Below are 20778 nucleotides of genomic sequence, written 5' to 3'. Positions count from 1 at the left end.
GCAGTACATGCATCACACACAGAAACAAACAACAAAAGGAACCACTGATCAATCATGATATTCCAAATGCACCGTGGCAAAAAGTAGGCACAGACTTATTCCACTGGAATGGTCATGATTACTTGCTCGTAGCTGACTACTACTCGAAATTTCCAGAGATAGCTCTACTCACAGACATAAAGAGCAAGACAGTCATTTCACACATGAAATCTATCTTTGCCAGACATGGCATTCCACAAGAGGTAGTTTCAGACAATGGGACACAGTACACCAGTGAGGAATTCAAAACATTCTCAAAACAGTGGGAATTCAAACATACAACATCCAGTCCCACATATCCAAAAGCAAATGATTTTGCAGAAAGAATGGTACAAACCATGAAGAATCCTCTGACAAAAACACATGAGAGTGGAGAAGATTTGTATTTAGCAATGCTGAACTACAGGTCCACACCAGTCAACAACACAATGCCATCAGAATTTCAGAATTTCAGAATATTTTCGTCACGTCGTCAATTGCTGACTTTTAGTGACTAGCGCTCTTTAAGAGGACAAAGACGGAGAAAAAATCAAAAGTAACTGAGGATAGAAAAGACTTAAGCATAAAGGAAGTAGTCAAACGAAACAAAACGATCAAGGAGGAACTGAATATAACTGAGACCCTACTCTAACTTTGAAACAAAATAAGGAGTGGGGAGGAGTTAGAATGAGAGTTTGGAGAGCTCCCCTCTGAAAGATACCAGAGAGGGAGCCTCGGCAGCAGCTGCCGGGAGGGAATTCCACACGGGGATGGTACGCGGGAAGAAGCTGTATTTAAAATAATTTGTACGGGCGGAAATTTGGCGAAGTTTAAGATTGTGGTTGGATCGAGTTCTGCCAGTGCCAGGGGTGAGGTAGGGGTCTGGGGGGGCCATCACCAGCAGAATTGTTGACAAACAGAAAGTTCAGAACAAGACTCACTCTCAGAATGAAACCCGAGAAAAACAATCATGAGAGAAATGAAAAGACAACAAGAAAAATCAAAAGGTGAGGTGATTAATGTATGAATGACTGTATTATTCAGGAAAATATGTACCAGAAAGGATATATATTTTGTTTATTTGAATTGTCATACTCTGTGACATTGAATGTGGAGTAAGGGGAATATGTGTTACTTGGAACAGTGACACATGTGTATAGCATATGCAACTGGAGAAGTGTTGAAAAGTGACGCAAAACAGCGTGGAAGGACTTTTTAGTTATAAGTGAACAATGAGGACATTTGTGACACAAATCGTGAGAAGAGAAAGACAGTTGCGCAACAGAATTCAAGGACTTCAAATATTTGTGTGAAAGGAAAAAATTGTTTTGAATTATTGAAAATAGTTGAATGGATGTTGCATAAAAATGTTAATCAAACAATTAACATTTTAAAACAAGGAGGATTTTATACTGTGAGTTATAATGTTAATCAGAAAGATAACATTATAGAAGGAGGGGGATGTTATATTGCGAATTAAAATGTTCATCAGACAGATAACATTATATACTGTTCAAAAAAAGAAACGCATAGTTGCTACTTGCCAAATTTGTTTTATTTGTCGAAAAAATTAACAGAAAATCCAATATTTAGATTATTTGTTTGAAATTTGGTATGGACACAGTTGAATGCACACACAGTTCATTTGCATCTTCAAATCAATCAGTCAATCAATACGATTGGGTGCCGAGACTGTCAAGTCAGTAGGGGGTGTGACTGCCTTGAGCAACAACTGCCCGGCACCTTCTGGGCATGGACTGGATCAGATGCCGGATATCTTGCTGTGGGATGGTGTCCCACTCCTCCTGAAGTGCCTGCAATAGATCGCGGTGATTTGCCGGCGCTTCTTCTCGCCTGCGCACACGTCTGTCCAATTCATCCCAGAGGTGTTCTATCGGGTTCATGTCTGGCGACATGGATGGCCAGGGAAGCACCTGGACATGGTGGTCGGTGAGGAACTGGGTGGTGAGTCGTGCTGTGTGCGGGCGAGCGTTGTCCTGCTGGAATATGGCATCCTGGTCAGCCAGAAGAGGAAGGGCGTGTGGGCGCAGAATTTCCTCCACGTATCGCTGGGCAGTTATGCGCCCTTGGACGTGCACCAGGGTGCTCCTTCCAGCGGTAGTGATCGCCCCCCACACCATGACGCCTCCACCACCATGAACGGGTGCTTCATCCACACAGTTGGGCGCGTAACGTTCGTTTACTCTCCGCCGTAGACCCTCCTCCGACCATCATGTCGCTGGAGCAGGAAGTAGGACTCGTCGCTGAACCACACGTGTCTCCAGTGATTCCGGACGGTCCAGCGAAGGTGCTGGTTGCCCCACTGCACTCGGTTCTGGCGATGGCGGCGGGTGAGGACAGCTCCTCTGTGAGGTCTGCAAGCTCTCAAACCAGCTTCATGCAGGCGGTTCCGCACGGTCTGGTCCGATAATCGGTGTGGCCCGGGGAGAGCCTGGACAGAAGATGAGGCCGACAGGAAACGATTCCGGAGGTGGCGGAGCCGTATGAAGCGGTCGTGAGCAGCAGTTGTCGCCCTTGGTCTTCCCGCTCGTGGCAAGTCAGCAACGGAGCCAGTGGCTTGAAACCTGACCCACAGTCTACTGATGGTGCTCTGGGACACGTGGAAGTGCCTGGCGATTGCACTTTGACTTTGGCCTGCTTGTAAACGACCCAATGCAATTTGGCGGTCTTCTCTGCTCAATCGGGCCATCTTTCGTCGCTGAATTGTCGTCTGATTTCTTTGTGGCGAACAATCCGCTTTTATGGGTTTTGGAAGACATGGTGAGAGCTCAATATTCCCCGAGTTTCACGAGATTACACTGAAGCATGACGAGTGGTCATGCCAAATGAGCAATTTTGACATTGTAGCCACTGATAACGCATGCGTCACGTGCAGAGCTCACTTGTGGCAATGGACGAAAGGTCGACGACCAGATAAACATTTTCTGCAGTTTGGTGGATATCCTTGTAGCCATATAACTAAATTAACCAAATATTACAAGCTATGCGTTTCTTTTTTTGAACAGTATATGTTCCACGCCGCAGTCCAGCTCGATTCATTCAGCGTATGAGCCGGTTTGTTCGGGGTGTCCCGGATCTGTAGACTTGACCCTTCAGCGGACTTGGACACCGTAATGTCAAAAGAGCCCGGCTCCTCGCCCTTGACCAATATGGCTATGTCAATGGCTTCATTGGCCCAGATTCGGTTCTTTATTTTGTCCTCAACGAACAAATCGACCGGTACCACATCGGAGGCCTGCTCACCTGTTATACTGCGAACCAGGTTCATCGTTGAGCTGGTGGGGCTGTTTGTGTCCAGCCATGGAGGAGACGGCCCCGTACCCGTGACAGGAGCTGCTTGGGTCCCCAAGGCAGCCTCCCGAAGGCGCTGGTTTTCCTGCTGCAGGGATGCTAAGGCCGCTTGGGTGTTAGCTTGAGACGCCTCTTGTCGCTCGCCAAGCCGGCGCAGTTCGGCGAGTACTGCCGCCAAGCCGCCCTCCTCCGCCCCTGTTGGGGATGGCACGGCAGGGGTGTCTGCGGAATTCTGTGTCCTGGCAGCCGACCGACCCCCAGCTGCTCTGGTCACCTCGGCTACCCGCCGAGACGCTGCTCTCCTTGGAGGCATATTCCTGTGCATAAAAAACAGGATATGTGAACATTGTTTCATTCGTCGCATAATTTCAACCACCAGCCAGGTACTGGCATCTTGGGCTCCTCTCTGAAACGGTCGTGAAAACAAAGATATTATGTTTGCCAACGCCGCTCACCATCAGGTACAGGAAACCACTGCTCCAACCTGGACCAATTTCCCACAACAAAGAAATGTTTAATATTGAGTCAGTAGATCCCTGGAAAAAATTTCACGCAATTAATCAATGCTCGGAGACCCTTACACACCATAGTACATACATAGCACTCAGGACGTTCCCCGACATTATAAAATTGCTGCTAAAATTTTAAGGATGACTTAACCCTTGATCATCATTACCCCCAAAAATTATTAGTTCCTGATTCTCTGCATTTCACAATATATGGCCCAGAGTAAATCAACCAAAACCAAAGTTTGGACTCATAAGACGATATAAAAGCCAAAAGTACATCCACCAAAACCAATGTTTGGATTCTCTTAAGGCACAAAACAAACAAACTCCCATATGGCCCAGAGTAAATCCACCAAAACCAAAGTTTGGACTCATAGGGCGGTATAAAAGCCAAAAGTACATCCACCAAAACCAATGTTTGGATTCTCTAAAGGCACAAAACAAACAAACTCCCATATGGCCCAGAGTAAATCAACCAAAACCAAAGTTTGGACTCATAGGGCGGTATAAAAGCCAAAAGTACATCCACCAAAACCAATGTTTGGATTCTCTTAAGGCACAAAACAAACAAAAACCCCTTGACAACCAGAAAATCCACAAGGAATATTAATTCTGTATAACCCTTTAGCATTACTTGACGACTACTTGTGATTTGGCATGCCAATCAATACCCTTCCCACCGTGACCCACTCAAAATCACAAGAACAAACGACTGTGAGTAACTGCACGACGAAGGGACTTGTACAGCCTCACCTGTCCTGTTGTTGACAAGTGCACGCCGTCATCAAGAAAAAACCTCTGCGAACTCTGGTACCTGCTGTTGCTCTCCTGGGGAAAACATGCAAATTCATGCTCCCAAAACAAAACTCTAGGAGAGCCTACGACACCCTGACGAAGAAGGTCGTTGATCTCCATGGCAGCAGCATTGTACGATGGGTCGTAGCGATACCTGTGCGATTGAAAACGAGGCATAAGTTGGCACACAATAACGTTGGCAACACCCACCCTAGCACTCTGTATCAACGCTACACAGGCCAGGATGTGTGATGAAATCTCATCCGGAGAGCGATCGCCGGCAACATCGTTGTCACCAATCATCAATACTATCAACTCCGAAGTTCCTGCAGAAACCAGCGTTTGACCTACATAACCTGCCAAGTCTCTGACTTTCCAACCCCCTCTTCCGAAAATTTCGACTTGACAGGTCCCTAGACCCAGATTGGCCGACAACGCGCTGTCACTCCGGATAAAATCTCCAAATCGTCGAGCAAACGAGTGCCCCAAAATCATTACTTTCGCCCAATTTTGATTCTGAACTTGGTAGCGTGGGGACGCGGCCATGTTTCAGTTTCGGTCAGAGATGGCTTCTCACAGGAGAACAAAGGATCGAGATTTGTTTCCCGAACTCTAGCCAAATCTGACAAAAACCATGTGCACAAAACTCACAGTTCATACAACAAACACTTCGCAACCGTAATATGGATACTCAACACTTGAAGACCGGCGATGCAGACGCAGGAAAACCAATAATGATGAAAGCTGAGTCAAAGCGTTGTGGTTGTTGTCTAAAGTTGAGGACGGAAGTGAGCATTGCCTTATGGGTCTTTCCTACTAAACCCGATTCGGATCGCTACTAAACCCGATTTGGATTGTGGATGAAAAGAAGCTTTATTTTTGATATGGCACAAATTTGTATCGCCTTTCTCCACATAAATTATATTTAACCCTGCTCGGATTTGTGGTGTTCTGATCACCATTGCACTCACTGGGGCGTTTTGATTATTCCTCTTTTTTCTTAATTCATCAGCCTTGAATGACCCTACGGGGTTAAAAGGCTATAATCACAATACAATACTTGTATCTGATGGGGTCCTGATTTGGCCTATTATGGTCCTACCGGACCAGAAAAGCAACAGCTAACTACCTCGCGCCCCCTAATTGGCGTAGAGGCGCGTCCCCCGGGTGGTGGATGGGGGAGCCTTCTCTGCTAACTTCAGAGAGAAGGTCGCATCACTCTCGATGCCGTGAACCTAATTAGGTTCTTTTTCTTGTTTCTTCTCTATTTCTGCCTCCCCAAAGTCCTTTTACTTTCCTTTTCTCACCCATAAAATTCTTCACTTATTTTCTAAAGCATGGTGAATCCCGAGTTTGTCATGTGTGACCAGGGGATGAATGGCTGACACCTTAATATTCAGTCGTAAGCACATGCGTTTGGTTTCAGTTTGGGTCGACGCCAAATGACAGTTTTAGGCCCCTCCCTTGTCACGGGGGCTCTCACAAGGGTGACCGTGTATTTCCCACCTCATTGAGCCTGCGCGCTATGAAAACCTCTAATCGTCAAACTTTGTATAAGAAGAGAAAAGCTGTTAAAGGCCAACATCCACAAGAATTTTTCTCCTGGAGCGACCTAAACTTGAACCCGTCGCTATTCTTTCATGTCTGTTTACTTCGTGTCGCACGCAAAAATTGAGCGACTTCCTTGCCGCGTGGATTGACGAAGCTGTTTTATTCTCGTGACTGAAAACACTGCAGTGCGTGCAGTTTTATTCTGTGGGTTCGACAGATTGACTAAATGTTGTAATTTCGCTTTCACGAATCAGGAACCGACAAGGAATAAGATGAAAGTGTTTTTAAATTGATTTCGACAATTTAATTTTGATAATAATTTTTATATTTTTAATTTTCAGAGCTTGTTTTTAATCCAAATATAACATATTTATATGTTTTTGGAATCAGAAAATGATGGAGAATAAGATGAACGTAAATTTGAATCGTTTTATAAATATTTTTTTTTTTTTTTACAATTTTCAGATTTTTAATGACCAAAGTGTGTGTGTGTGTGTGTGTGTGTGTGTGTGTGTGTGTGTGTAGAGCGATTGAGACCAAACTACTGGACCGATCTTTATGAATTTTTCCATGATAGTTCCTGGGATTGATATCCCCGAATGTTTTTTTCTTTTTTTATATTTAGTCAAGTTTTGACTAAATATTTTAACATCGAGGGGGAATCGAAACGAGGGTCGTGGTGTATGTGCGTATGTGTGTGTGTGCGTGCGTGTGTGTGTGTGTAGAGCGATTCAGACTAAACTACTGGACCGATCTTTATGAAATTTGACATGAGAGTTCCTGGGTATGAAATCCCGGAACGTTTTTTTCATTTTTTTGATAAATGTCTTTGATGACGTCATATCCGGCTTTTCGTGAAAGTTGAGGCGGCACTGTCACGCCCTCATTTTTCAACCAAATTGGTTGAAATTTTGGTCAAGTACTCTTCGACGAAGCCCGGGGTTCGGTATTGCATTTCAGCTTGGTGGCTTAAAAATTAATTAATGACTTTGGTCATTAAAAATCGGAAAATTGTAAAAAAAAATAAAAATTTATAAAACGATCCAAATTTACGTTTATCTTATTCTCCATCATTTGCTGATTCCAAAAACATATAAATATGTTATATTCGGATTAAAAACAAGCTCTGAAAATTAAATATATAAAAATTATTATAATTTTTTTTTTTCGAAATCAATTTAAAAACACTTTCATCTTATTCCTTGTCGGTTCCTGATTCCAAAAATATATAGATATGATATGTTTGGATTAAAAACACGCTCAGAAAGTTAAAACGAAGAGAGGTACAGAAAAGCGTGCTATGCAGCATAGCGTAACCACTACCCCGCTCTTCTTGTCAATTTCACTGCCTATGCCGTGAGCGGTGGACCACGAGTATACGGTCTTGCTGCGTTGCATTGCGTTCAGTTTCATTCTGTGAGTTCGACAGCTACTTGACTAAATATTGTATTTTCGCCTTACGCGACTTGTTTGAGAAATGTCTTTGATGACGTCATATCCGGCTTTTCGTGAAAGTTGAGGCGCCACTGTCACGCTCTCATTTTTCAACCAAATTGGTTGACATTTTGGTCAAGTAATCTTCGACGAAGCCCGGACTTCGGTATATGTTATATTTAGATTAAAAACAAGCTCTGAAAATTAAATATATACAAATTATTATCAAAATTAAATTGTCGAAATCAATTTAAAAACACTTTCATCTTATTCCTTGTCGGTTCCTGATTCCAAAAACATATAGATATATGTTTGGATTAAAAACACGCTCAGAAAGTTAAAACGAAGAGAGGTACAGAAAAGCGTGCTATCGTTCTCAGCGCAACTACTACCCCGCTCTTCTTGTCAATTTCACTGCCTTTGCCGTGAGCGGTGGACTGACGATGTTACGAGTATACGGTCTTGCTGCGTTGCATTACGTTTAGTTTCATTCTGTGAGTTCGACAGCTACTTGACTAAATATCAATCATTCGATCATGTGACGCTTTTAAATACTCATTAATTATTTTATCTTGACCGCATGCCTTATTGTTTTTCAGCTTGTCTATACATTTGATAACTTCCTCCTTTGTAAAAGGCGCATTAAGAAATTCATTACTTGCTTCATTTAAAGGTTCATTACTATCCTCCATTTCATTTTCATCACACTCTTGTAGTTTATTGAAATGTTCGAAAAACTCCGAACAAGTTGGATAGTTAGTTTTGGAATTATTTTTTTTATTTTTATTTTTATTTAGAAGATTCCAGTATGCTTTCGGGTCATTACTTCTTAACTTTCTCAAAGTTTTAACGAACTCATTATGATACAACTTGCATTCCTTTTTTATTGTCTTTTTATATTCATTAAAAGCACTCTTTTTTTCATGTTCATTGAACGCATTTTTAAAGCGTCTTGCTTTATTTTTCGCATGTAAATGCAATACCGAAGTCCGGGCTTCGTCGAACAATACTTGACCAAAATTTCAACCAATTTGGTTGAAAAATGAGAGCGTGACAGTGCCGCCTCAACTTTTACGAAAAGCCGGATATGACGTCACCAAAGACATTTATCAAAAAAATGAAAAAAAGTATGGGAATATCATACCCAGGAACTCTCATGTCAAATTTCATAAAGATCGGTCCAGTAGTTTAGTCTGAATCGCTCTACACACACACACGCACAGACACACACACACACACACACACACACACACACACACACACACACACACACATACACCACGACCCTCGTCTCGATTCCCCCCTCTACGTTAAAACATTTAGTCAAAACTTGACTAAATGTAAAAACGCTGGCACTGGACCCGAGTACTCTTCAGACTTGCTCGCTCCCCCAGTATGAAAGTTTTTGTCTTGTGCACGTGGATTTAAAAAAAAAAAAAAATTTATTTTACACATTTAAAAAAATTATTAGAGTAAAATAATAAACAATAGTAAACAAGAATTAAAAAAAACAAAAAAACATAGACCACACATGCCGGGAATCGAACCCGGATCACTTTGGCCATAGGCGGACGTGCTACGACAACTTTACTAGAGTTGTGCGCCTTGAATCACTGTGTCCCTGTCGCTCTCTCTCGTGCTCTCTGTCTCTCTTTCAGTCTCACCGAGATCAAACACTGCATTGTTTGTTTCTTTGCCGAGACCAAATCCCCACCCGCTGCTGCGCTGGCTGGCTTGCAAATCGTCTCGCATGCGATACGCATGCTTTTCTCGTGATCTTCGGTTCTTTTTGGCGAACTGCCTCGGGTTCAAGTTTAGGTCGCTCCAGGAGAAAAATTCTTGTGGATGTTGGCCTTTAATGATAGAGATTCTGACAGTGATAACGAAGCAGAAGCTGCTGCCTCTACAGCAGGTGTGAAGGGGGCTTGGTCCCGATTCCTCGTAGTTCATTTTGAGAGTGTTAGTCAAAGAAAGATTTCACCTTTTATTCTCGAGAAGTGGTTTCAGGGGGTTTCCTCATCAGTTCAGTCAGTGAAACGTCAGAAGGATGGTAGCTTCTTGGTGGATTGCCCCACCAGGAAGGTATCGGATCTTCTTTTGTCCCGCCATGGTTCCGCCCTGAGCGTTGGATCGAGCTCCTTCACGATTTCCGTGACGAGCCACTCATACCTGAACACCTCTCGGGGTGTGGCACGCTCATACCACTTCCAAGGTATGAGCTGTGCGGAGTTGAAGGATGGGTTGGCATCACAAGGAGTTATCGACGTTCACAGAGTGTCCAGAACGGATAAAGAAGGAAAGAGAGTGGAAACAAACACTCTCTTCCTAACTTTCTGTACAGCTGTTGCACCCAAAAGAGTTGTTGTTCTGTTTGAAAGTATTCCGGTTTCTCTGTACATCCCTTCCCCTCTGCGTTGTTATCGTTGCCAACGGTTTGGCCACGGTAGCAAAAACTGCAGGGGGAAGGAAATGTGCAGAGATTGCACAAAGGAAAAACATGAGGGTGAATGCGAGGGACCCAAACAGTGTCACAACTGTGGGGGTAAACACTCCTCTGCTTCAAAAGAATGTCCCCAGTGGAAAACGGAGGAAGCCATTCAAAAGATGAGAACAACGGAGGGATGCTCTTTCGGTGAGGCGAAACAAAAGGTCATGTCCCAGATGGCGCAGCCCTCGGTGTCCACATACGCCAGGGCTGTTAGTACTCCTTCTGCGACACCGACTACACCTTCGTCTCTTGAGAGCTTTCTCACTAAGGTGACTACAATCTTGGACACTCTCATTAAAAAGATTGATCGTCTTGAGACTGTCGTGGCAAATATTAACCAGGGTGGAGTAAAGGCGGCTGTTGCTGCCGATACCAGTGAAAAGGCGGCTACGGTTGCCGAGAGTGTGAAGGTTCAGACAACAGTTCCGACTGGCGTCACTAACGTCACGCAGGCGGCCGTGCATAAAGCCGCTAAAACCCAAACCAAATGGGGGAAAAAATCCTCCACTCATTCGGCCGGGTCTTCGGGGGTTGGGCGGACGGGTTCGATCGGCAGATCGGATCTTTCCTCCCACCCGCCAAGATCAAACTCTGAGGGAAGATCCTCGAGGTCTCCCAAGGCCAGGGTCAGGCCTGACTTGCCTACCCGAATAAAAAAGGGAGACAAATCGCTCATTTCTTTGACAAACCCTTTCTCCCTCTTGTCTGACGAGGGTGGGGAATCGGAAATGGATGAATCAAACCGGTTCTACCCTGCGTCGGAGGGGGGTGGAGGATCGGGCACTGAATAAAGTTTTATTTGTTTTTAAAATACTAAACATTTTTAATGGCTTCTATAATACAATGGAATATCAGAGGTCTTAATGCCAATCAAGAGGAACTTCATCTCCTTTTGAAAAGTAATCCTATTGCAATCTGTTTACAGGAGACGCTTATAGGCCCTAACAAAAATATATCACTGCCTGGGTATAGCTGCTTATTGCGGTCTACAGGTCGCGGTAGTGCACTTTGTATCCGTTCTGATTTCCTTTTTAATCAGGTCCAATTGGACACTAACCTTGAGGCAATAGCGGCTCGCATTTCTTGTAATAGAGCTATAACTGTTTGTTCCTTGTATCTGTCGCCATCTACTACGGTCACAAAAAATGACCTGGAAAACTTAATACACCAATTACCAACCCCGTTCCTTTTGGTAGGGGATTTTAACGGCCATTCCCGACGTTGGGGGAGCGAATCTTCCAACATTCAAGGAAAGATTATCGAAGATGTCATCGATAACTTGGATTTGTGTCTTTTAAATTCCGGAGCGGGTACTTTTTTAACTCAATCTGGAGAAGAATCTCATTTGGACTTAGCTATCTGCCACCCATCTTTATTTCTTGATTTGAAATGGTCTGTCCATTCGGATCTGTGTGGAAGTGACCATTTTCCCTGTTTTGTCAGTTTTGAGGATCAGGGCGAGGAAGCCCTTCCACACTGGAAGTTTTCTAAAGCTAACTGGGATTTATTTCGTCTTTCTACTTCAAGACAAATAACCCCAGAAGTTCTAAATTCTGAAGACCCGGCTTTAACTTTTTCCACCCTTTTGGTGCAATGTGCAAAAGACAGCATACCCAAATCTTCCTCTAAACCCAAAGGTCCAAAAACACCTTGGTTTAACGAAGAGTGCCAAGCTGTCAATCAGGAGCGTAAACGAGCTCAACGGCATATGTTCCAATACCCTACGTCAGCCAATAAGATCGCTCACCAAAAACTTCGAGCTCAAAGCCGTTTTATTTACAAAAAGAGTAAAAAAGCCTCTTGGCGCAATTTCTGTTCTAAACTTAATTTCAAAACTTCAAGCAAGAAGGTATGGCAGATTATCCGTAAGATTAAAGGTAAAAATCGTAAAGAGGTTGTCCAATGCCTCAAACAACATGGTCGAGTAATAACCAACAAGAAAAATGTGGCGAATATCTTGGCTTCAACAATAAATCATAACTCTTCTTCAGAACATTATTCTGAAGAGTTTCAAAAAGTTAAAGATAAATCTGAAGCTACCCCCGTTTCCTTTGATTCTGCCAATTTGGAAGATTACAATTCTCCTTTCTCGATGTACGAGTTAAAGGATGCCATTCTAAAATCCAATGACTCAGCTACAGGGCAGGATGATATCCATTATCAACTTTTGGGTCATCTCCCTGAAAACGTCCTGACAGTTCTTTTAACTATTTTTAATCATATCTGGTCTACTGGAACTTTTCCTCCTGACTGGCGAAAGGCCATAATTATTCCCATTCCGAAACCCGGAAAGGATCATTCGGATCCAAATAATTATCGGCCGATTGCCTTAACCAGCTGTCTTTGTAAGACGATGGAGAGACTGGTGCATGAGCGGTTACTGTGGCACTTGGAAAGGATCGACGCTTTGGACATAGTCCAGTGCGGTTTCCGAAAACATAAGAGTACAACGGATCATTTGATTCGTTTTGAATCGTTTGTTCGTAACGCTCTGGTAAGCGGAGAGCACGTTGTGTCCGTCTTGTTCGATTTGGAAAAGGCGTATGACACAACGTGGAAGCATGGTATTTTATCAGATCTTAAAACCTTAGGGTTTGATGGGAATCTTCCCATTTTTATTTCAAATTTTCTTGCCGAAAGGGAGTTTAAGGTCCGAGTAGGTTCTACTTTCTCCGATTCTTTTGAACAGGAGATGGGAGTTCCTCAAGGGAGTATTTTATCACCGTTACTTTTTAACATTAAAATCAATAACATCATCAAACACGTCCAGTCTGGCATAGACAAATCTCTTTTTGTTGATGATTTTCAAATTTCTGCCAAGGGAAGAACATTAGCTGGGGTTGAACGGCAGCTTCAGCTGTGTATTTCGAAAATTCAAAAATGGGTTCAAGAGAACGGGTTCAAATTTTCCCTGGCTAAAACCGAATGTATTCATTTCCACAGGAAAAAACATCAAGTTCTTCAGCCTTCTCTTTTCATAAACAACCATAAGATTAAAGTTTCTAAACAAGTCAAATTTTTTGGTCTGATTTTTGACAGCAACCTTACTTTTTTACCCCACATCAAGTATTTAAGAACCAAATGTCAAAAGGGTCTCAACGTTCTCAAAGTTATTAGTCACACGGATTGGGGGGCTGATAGAGCAACATTGTTACGTCTGTATCGGTCTCTTGTCCGTCCACAGCTGGACTACGGTTGTATTGTTTATGGTTCTGCAAAGAGAAATGTCCTCAAGGCCTTAGATCCCATCCACCATCAGGGTCTGAGAGTTTGTTTGGGTGCTTTTCGCACAACACCAGTGGATAGTTTGTATGCCGAGTCGCGAGAACCTCCTCTGGAGATCCGCAGACTCCGGCTTTCCATGAACTACTACCTTAAGCTAAAGGCAAACCCCGAAAACCCTGCTCATGAATGTGTTATTAATCCCATTCTGAAGGACAAATTTTTAGCCAAACCTACTGAAATACCAACTTTCGGCATACGTATGCTTTCTGAATGTGAAAGGGCTGTTATAGATATTGATTCCGTCTGTGACGATCCTTTGACAACAAACACTCCACCCTGGCAGTTGGAAAACCCAACCGTCAATTTTTCCCTAACTTCTTTCAAGAAGAATGAAACCTCGGACTCTGTCTTTAGGCAGCTGTTTCTTGAACAGTGCTCAAAGTACACAGAGTATGAATTTATTTTTACTGACGGCTCTCTCAAAGATGATTCAGCTGCTGCGGCAGCAGTTTCTAACAAGAAATTACATCAACCACTTCAACTCCGGATCCCTAATGGTTCGTCGGTGTATTCGGCGGAACTTAGGGCCATCATTTTGGCATTAAAATTAATTTATCAATCCAGACATCAGTCTTTTTTGATTGTATCTGATTCGCTTTCAGCTCTTGAAGCGATATCCACCAGAAAGTTTACTCATCCTTTTTTAGTCGACATTCACGACCTTCATACTAAGCTTATTTCTGAAGGCAAGATTATCAATTTTATGTGGGCGCCCAGTCATATGGGCATAAATGGCAACGAGGTTGCTGACAAGGCAGCAAAGGATGCTCTAGATTTGGCGGTTCCTCGTCTCCCTGAGCAGTCTGTTCCTTTTACTGACTTGCGTAGGAAGACACTTTGTTACAGCTTAAAACTCTGGCAAGACCGTTGGGTCTGCCTGCACGGAAAACAAATTGTATAAAACTCTTCCTGACCTTTTAAAGCCACTTCCTTTAGTGGCTTCAAGTAGAAAAGAAGAAAGTGTTTTGGCCAGGTTACATACTGGTCACACTTATCTCACTCATGTTCATCTGCTTAAAAGAGAAGAGGCACCATGGTGCCACGCCTGTGATACTGGTTTTACTGTGAGTCATTTTCTCACCGAGTGTGCTGATCTGTATGATCAACGAGAAAAGTATTTTGGCACCTCGAGCTTGAAAAGTATTTTTACAGAGGTCAGCTCTTCAGCTCTTTTTGAGTTTTTAAAAGAGTCTGGTCTTTATTTTAAGATTTGAATTTTAAAACAACCTAGTTTATTTGACATATAGGGTTTTGCTTTGACTTTTTGGTTGCCTTCGGGTGACGTTACGGATTTTATGTATTAGAAGTGTTTTAATCTAAAAATGTGCAATGATTAACTTGTGGGGTCCTGATTTGGCCTATTATGGTCCGCTGGACCCGAAAAGCAACAGCTAACTAACTAACTAACTAATGCTCCGTCTGGCGTCTGGCATTATGGGGTTAGTGCTAGGACTGGTTGGTCCGGTGTCAGAATAATGTGACTGGGTGAGACATGAAGCCTGTGCTGCGACTTCTGTCGTGTGTGTGGCGCACATTATATGTCAAAGCAGAACCGCCCTGATATGGCCCTTCGTGGTCGGCTGGGCGTTAAGCAAACAAAATGGTCAGGTTGTTCGGAGTGACGTCAATGAATGGGGTCCTGATTTGGCCTATTATGGTCCGCCCGGACCCGAAAAGCAACAGCTAACGAACGTCAATGAATGTGTCCCTGTCCGCCTGGACTGTCTTACTGCATCTGTTTGGTTGGCACCTCTTTTCAGGGCCAAGTGTTGAGAGGGACATCAATACATCCGTCGCGATATAACCTTCGTGGTTGAAAACGACGTTAAACACCAAATAAATAAAGAAAGAATACATGTGTCCCTGTCAGCCTCCACCGTCTTACTGCATCTGTTGTCACTCTGTTTAACTGCAGGGTCAGTTGGTTGGGAGGAACTAAGGAGCTTACCACTTCTACAGACTTGTACATCCTTATGTCCCGCAGTGGGGCACTGCGGTTATGAAATTAAAGGCCCCTCCTGTTTTTGGAACCGCAGGAGCTTTCTAGTTTGCTGTTAGGTAGATTTTTGGTTCCTCTTTCCTGTCATGCTCTCTTTTTCTTCATGAATTCTTTTCTTTTTTCTGCCTTCTTGCTCATTCACCTGTATTTTTTCCAAAAATCTCTTCTCTTGCCGCTTGTCTCGCGATTCATGTATAGTTTAATCTGTTAGTGTTCTGATGTAAGTCCAGCAGTAGATAGGTTAAGCCTATTTTAACATACTGGAAACTGGTAATCTTCCAGTAGGTATTAATTTAGTTTTACTAAAGCCTGCTGGGACACAAGTAATGGGTTAGTGCATTTGTAAACAGGAATCGCTTGACAAGTGGCCCCCTTCATCCCCCCCTTCCTCGTCCTGATATGGCTCTGCGTAGTCGGCTGGACGTTAAGCAACAAATAAACAAACAAACATACATCCTTATGTCCAGGTTCTGGAGTTTACCATATGAAAGGAAAACAAACTTGCATTAGTCGCGAATAGCAATATCCGCAAAGGGACGTCACAGGAACGATGAATTCACAGGACAGGACACACAGATCGTCGAAGACACCTTGTACAATACAATACAATACAATACAATAATCTTTATTCATCTCTAAAAGAGAAATTACAAGCTTGACTGTGTGTCTGTAAAATCAATCAATTAATCAATCAACCATGCATGCAGTAACATTCACATCGCATATTCACATCATATCGTTACACGCAAACATTGTACCCACACACTTACTAAAATAAGCCTACAAATAGAAGCAATGCATTGCCTGTTTAAAAATTATATCACATTATCACCTTATCACACTTTAACCACATTATCTTCTCACATTTGTATCCTATAAGTCAATATAACTAACAACAGAGAAAAAAATCTGATAAAAGGATGTAAAGATTATGCCGTTGGTCAAAATCTTCTGTAGCCTGTCAGTCAGTCGTCGTTCCTGCGTTGATGCAAAAGTGTCCTGCTTCCTTCCAACTACCCCACCTGCTTTCTTAATGAACTTCTCTAATCTATCCCTGTCCTGCTTGCTGATGCTGCCACTCCAACACACGGATCCAAAGTACAGCACACTATTGCAGGTTGAAGTATAAAACATCTGGAGAATCTCTTGTCTAACATTAAAAGATCTGAGTTTTCTCAAAAAGTACAGGCGGGAGTGGAGCTTCTTCACAATAGCATCAATATTGGGCTTCCATGTCAACTTAATATTATCTATGATTATTCCCAAATACTTATACTGCTCTACTTTCTCTACAACCTCCCCCTTAATCACTATATCCCCATGTACATGTTCCTTCCTCCTATTGTCCATAATCATTTCCTTGGTCTTGCCTACATTAAGTTCTAAATAATTATCATCACACCAACCAACAAACTTATCTACCTCCCGCCTGTAGTCAGAGTCGTCATCGTCAGTCATTAGTCCAACCAGTCCAGTGTCATCGGCAAACTTTCCCATGGGGCATGAGTCGCCAGAAGTACTAAAATCAGCTGTATACAAAGAAGAAAGAAAAGGAGAGAACTGTGCCTGTGTTCGTGCACACAGTGTCAGACACTAGGTTATCTCCCATTTTCACAAACTGAGGCCTCTTCGTCAGAGTACACAACTCAGGTCGAAGAGCATACATGCAGGAGGCTAAGTCCGCCATCGCCACTGCCACTGCTGTAGTCGTTGTCACATCACTTCTTCGAGTTCAGGAACTTGAGTCCGTTTATTACCAACACATCCCTGTCTGTGAAAGGTTCGGGAAACAAGATCTTTTGTTGGGACGCGAGTGCTCGGGGAAGTGCTCTAGATAGTCGGTGTAGATGAGGAAGCAGAGGTTGTTACGGGCCCTTATCAAGGCGTCCCCACAGATCCCGGTGGGGGGACGGCGTCCACCTCGCACTGGCGACTTGGTATCCCCGCCACCTGTCCCAGCATGCACAGCACGGCGACAACCACTGACGTCACTTCCGTCATAGCAAGCAGTTCACTCTTCATGCAGAGCACACTCTTAGAAAAATCGTCACACTGAGAACTTACCGTAAACACACTGATTACCCAAATGCCAAGGCTCAGTTGAGAGAAGCTCTCCCTGGTGGGGGTTCTTTGACTGCACTGCTTGCAGGTGACTAATTACCCCAATGTCAAGGCTAAAATGAGAGCTTTCGCTGGTGGCGGTTCTTTGACTGCACTGCCTGCAGGTGACTGATTACCCCAATGTCAAGGCTCAAATATATATAAAAAAAAAAAGAAAGAATTTTTACGAAAGAAAGAGTGCCACAATCGGTGTTGGGCTATTTCCTCCCAGCGAGTCTTGAGAAAGTGTGGTAAAACACTTCCATACGCCCGCCTACTTGCACCTACCTTTCGCCCCAACACACCAGCGTCACTATATATTTCTAAAAGACCTTAATTTTCAAACTATTTGTGGGAAGGTCGGGTGGAAGGAAAGGGATATATAGCACAGGCAGAGGAGCATACAATTAAGACACCGAAGACAGAGGTTGCTTTAACTTATCTTTTATTGAAGAAAATGTAACTAAAAATAACCACTCAGGTAGCTTATCTAAATCATAAATATTCCAAAAGTTTAACTAAATCTGGTAGCAACCAGAGACAATGCTATAAGTTATTAATTAGAAATAATGAACAGAACTCTAATATAGGCCAGAACTAGAAATTATGAATCCTGGTATTTACCAGTACCAGAATCTCGTCGCGATATAACCTTCGTGGTTGAAAACGACGTTAAACACCAAATAAAGAAAAAAAGTACCAGAATCAGCAAATCCTGCTCGCAGCGCCAGATGTGGAAAGGTCGGGTGGAAGGAAAAGGATATATAGCACAGGCAGAGGAGCATACAATTAAGACACCGAAGACAGAGTCTTATCTTAACTTATCTTTTATTAAAGCAAAATGTAACTAAAATTAACCACTCAGGTAGCTTATCTAAATCAGATATCGTAAATATTCTGCATCAAATTTGGTGGGCATATTCAGGTGGACCCCGGGCACAAACTGGTGGATGAAAACCGGAGAAGCCGGGTATTCCTCTAGTAAGTTATAATTTAGAAACAATGAACAGATAGACCAGAACTAGAAATTATGAATCCTGGTATTTACCAGTACCAGAATCAGCTAGCAACAATAATAGAACCAGACACAATATATGTAGGTAAGACCAGAAACAATATATGTATTTCTGGTGCAAACCAGAAACAACGTATGCCAGAAAAAGTGTTAAAAGGTAATTATTCTAGTAGCAACCAGTGTGCGCGCCTTCGTGAGCGAGGCTGGTACTACATATTGTTCATACGAAATGACAAACACAGGTTACAAGCGATAACGCGCAAAAGTACTGGTTTATTTGTTTTACATCTGATATTAGATATCAGTAATGCATATATATATTTACAGTACTACGTATTGCGGTAAAAAAAACTTATGAACAGAAAGAAAAAGAGAAAAGAAAACAAATTATTAGACATGGCAAAAGTATCAAATGCATTAACAAAACACGAGAAGTAAAAACAAGAAAAATAAACAATCACAAGACAGGCGAAGACAAACAGACAAGAAAGTTACAAATACCAAACACTCGTTGGTTAGACGGTCCTTCAACAACAATAAAGAATTACGTTCCGTACGTTCAACAATACCATAAGCACTAAGAATACTCAAGAAACTTAGCATACAAACGTTTAAATCCGAAATGGCTACTTTCAGAAAAATACAAAACGTTGACTCTTCAGGCCAGGAATACAAAGCAAACTGTCATACCAAAAAAGTCTAACGACAACGTTCCTGCGTTAATCAAAGTCACAAACAAGATATTTACTCATCCACTTTCCCTCAATAACGTTACAAGAAATAAGCCCGTTTACAAAACGATCACCACAGACCGCAAGCTCTTTTACCTAAATTCTTTTAACGTAAGGCTGAAAAAGTCGGAGAAAACATTTCACTTCGAACTTCGTTAACCACAGAAAACACAAGTTATCATTATAAACATTAGCGACTTTCTAGCGTCTACAAAACATTGCTGTACGTTCACAACACTAGAACAGTTGAACACACAATAAAGAAACACTACAACAAGTCAGACTTTCAACTCACGTTATACGGACAGCCTACCCCAATGTCGCCTCAACAGGAAAGAAGAGACAGTTCTCTGTCGCTTACACATTGGGCACAGTCACATTACACATTCGTATCTGCTGAAAGGTGAAGATCCACCATACTGTTTTGGATGTGACGAACCATGGACATTAGAACATGTTCTCACAAAATGTGTAGACGTTCAAGAATTTCGAGACAAACACTACAATGCGGAAACACTGAAGGTTTTATTCCGGGATGTTCCCCCGGACAAGATTTTTAACTTTTTAAAAGAGATCAAGATTTTTTACAAGATTTAAAGTACCAGAAGTGAAAATGATTAATTTTTAGAACCTTCTTTTACAGTGATAGATTTGAATGTAAATAGTCTGAAACGTAGAACTTGCCACATGAAGGGAAAAGAAAATAACTGCATCGGTCTCGAATAGCAGCTAGCATCTGCTGAAGAGACATTAAACCCCAAAAACCAACCAACCAACCAACCAACTCACGTTATACATAAACAACTCACAAAGTCATTACAAAATGGCGACCAAAACACAACACAAACAAGTAACAACAAAATTACCTTATGCGCTGTGTGGGTTGACCAGCAGTACCAAAACGTGTTGCCTCTCAAACGAAGGGCACAAAACGATTCACACTTGAGAAACAACTGTCTCCAAGAACATTACGTTGACGTTAAAACATAAGAAACACTCCGTTGGTTCACTTGATAACCTTCATACGTTTACAGATCAAAACCAAACACTTCCTAAAACCCTCAGATCGACTGACGAGACAGGAGTCAAGCAGTGGTATTTATGGAAACAAAAACCTAACATGGAATAGTTATTTAAAAGTCAAAGGTCACCGGATTGACCAACCAACAACATTCCTAAGACAGAATCGGGTGAAACTACTATTTTACAACCAATCAGTAACCGATCACGCACTCCGTGCATGCTCAAAACTTAAAACGGTATATTTAACAGAAAGAAGACCAAGGAACTAGCTGACATCACAAAGCTAAAAACACGTGAGTCACACGTATTCTAAAACTTGCAACGCAGATTCGCAGGGCTCACCCCAAAATCAAGACACAGAAAAGAGCACGTGAATCTCACGGTGTTCTAAAACTAAACGACGCAGTTTGTGACACTCCGACCAAAACCAGGTCACAACAACAGAACAAGGAGCACGTGAATCTCACGTAAAAATATTAACGCTCCACAAAACGGGTCACAACAAGGTGCCACAATAA

This window comes from Littorina saxatilis, linkage group LG11 (genome assembly GCF_037325665.1).
Source record: "Littorina saxatilis isolate snail1 linkage group LG11, US_GU_Lsax_2.0, whole genome shotgun sequence".
Lineage (NCBI taxonomy): Eukaryota > Metazoa > Mollusca > Gastropoda > Littorinimorpha > Littorinidae > Littorina > Littorina saxatilis.
The sequence above is the reverse complement of the archived record's forward strand: the minus strand, read 5'-3'. Positions refer to the sequence as shown.